The sequence below is a fragment of the Silene latifolia genome, chromosome 3, assembly GCF_048544455.1.
Source record: "Silene latifolia isolate original U9 population chromosome 3, ASM4854445v1, whole genome shotgun sequence".
NCBI lineage: Eukaryota > Viridiplantae > Streptophyta > Magnoliopsida > Caryophyllales > Caryophyllaceae > Silene > Silene latifolia.
The window spans coordinates 56,092,095-56,093,668 of NC_133528.1; the positions used below are offsets into that span (position 1 = coordinate 56,092,095).

Below are 1,574 nucleotides of genomic sequence, written 5' to 3' on the forward strand. Positions count from 1 at the left end.
ATTCATTCAATTAGTTGAGAGAAGTCAATTTGGAGGGATGCCTAGTGAAGACCCTCATTCTCATATGGAGACTTTTTGTGACTATTGTGATGCGATTTCTCAAACCGGAGTTACTCAAGACCAAATCCGATGGGTCTTATTTCCTTTTTCTTTGATTGGTACCACGAAACAATGGTTGAAGAGCCTAGATAAGGCTACTCTTGGTATTGATTCTTGGAAAAAATTGGAACTTGCTTTCTACAAGAAATTCTATCCTCCGGAAAAGACTAACATGTTGAGAGCCTAAATCACCGGGTTCAAACAAAGGGATAAGGAATCTTTGTATGAAGCATGGGAGAGATTCAAGGACACTTGTCAATCTTGTCCACACCATGGACTTATCGAGTGGTTCCTTGTACAATAATTTTGGAATGGTCTATATGAAGACTCCCGAAACATTCTCAATATGGGATCAAATGGTATGTTTACCGAAGTCGATGACAATCAAACATGGAACAAGATTGAAGAAATGGCAGTCCATTACTCACAATATAGTAGACCTCGGAAGGCTACTAGAGGAGGAAAGCATGAGGTGGACTCCATTACTCAGTTGGGTGCTCAACTTAGTGCTCATATTGACACCATTAATTTGAAGTTTGAGAAGGCAATGGCTAAACTTGAAGAGGCCACCAAATCACCCAAGCAACATGTTAATGCTATGGTATCATCATCATCAATTCCAAGTGGAGTATGTGAGAGTTGTGGAACTTTGGGACATGACCAAAGTGAATGTAGGGGAACAAGTGAACAAGTGAATGCTTTCCAAGCATACAAGAGTGGCACCCCTTATTCCAACTATTACAATGAAAACACCAAATTCCACCCCAATATTTCATACAAAAGTCAAAATGTTCAAAACCCTCAACCAACATACACCCCACCTCTAATGAGAAACTAAGCTCGAAGACCCTTTTATAATCAAAATCAAAGTTATCAAAATCAACCTCCATACAATCAAACAAATGACCAAGGTTTTGATGTTCAAAAAGCGGTCCTCCAAATGCAAAAGAACCAACAAGAATTTTTCACTCAAATGCAAAAGGATAGCCAAGCAAAAGACATCACCATCAACAACATACTAGCTCACACGAAGATGTTGGAAACCCAAATGTCTCAATTAGCATCTTCTAGTTCACAAAGGCAAAAGGGGCAATTGCTACCTCAAGGTAATCCCCCAAGACATGAGTCGGTGAGTGCCATCCATTTGAGGAGTGGTACAAGGTATGAAGGGCCAAAGAGGCCCATTGATGAAGATGTTGTGAATGCTAGTGACAAGGAAAGAATTGTGGAAAACTCTAGGGAAGAAGAACCCACCATTCAAGAAGTTTCAAAGAAGAATGAAGAGAAGGCTAAGGAGAAAGAGCCTATTGTGATTCGACTTTCATTTCCAAGTCGTCAAGCTAAGCCTAAGTTTGATGAACAACTTGGAAAGTTTATGGAGATTGTGAAGAACTTGGAAGTCTCAATTCCATTTACGGAATAAATCAATCATGTTCCGGCCTATGCGAAATATATGAAAGATATTCTTATAAAGA

At 39.5% G+C, this 1,574-nt stretch overlaps 1 non-coding gene across 1 annotated transcript; it reads right to left on the reverse strand.

Annotated features, from left to right (window-relative positions):
- Positions 1-271: 271 nt before the first annotated feature.
- LOC141650081 (small nucleolar RNA R71) lies at positions 272-378 on the reverse strand. The gene has a single exon (XR_012546143.1). It is a non-coding gene; the product is annotated as a small nucleolar RNA R71 (small nucleolar RNA).
- Positions 379-1,574: the final 1,196 nt, after the last annotated feature.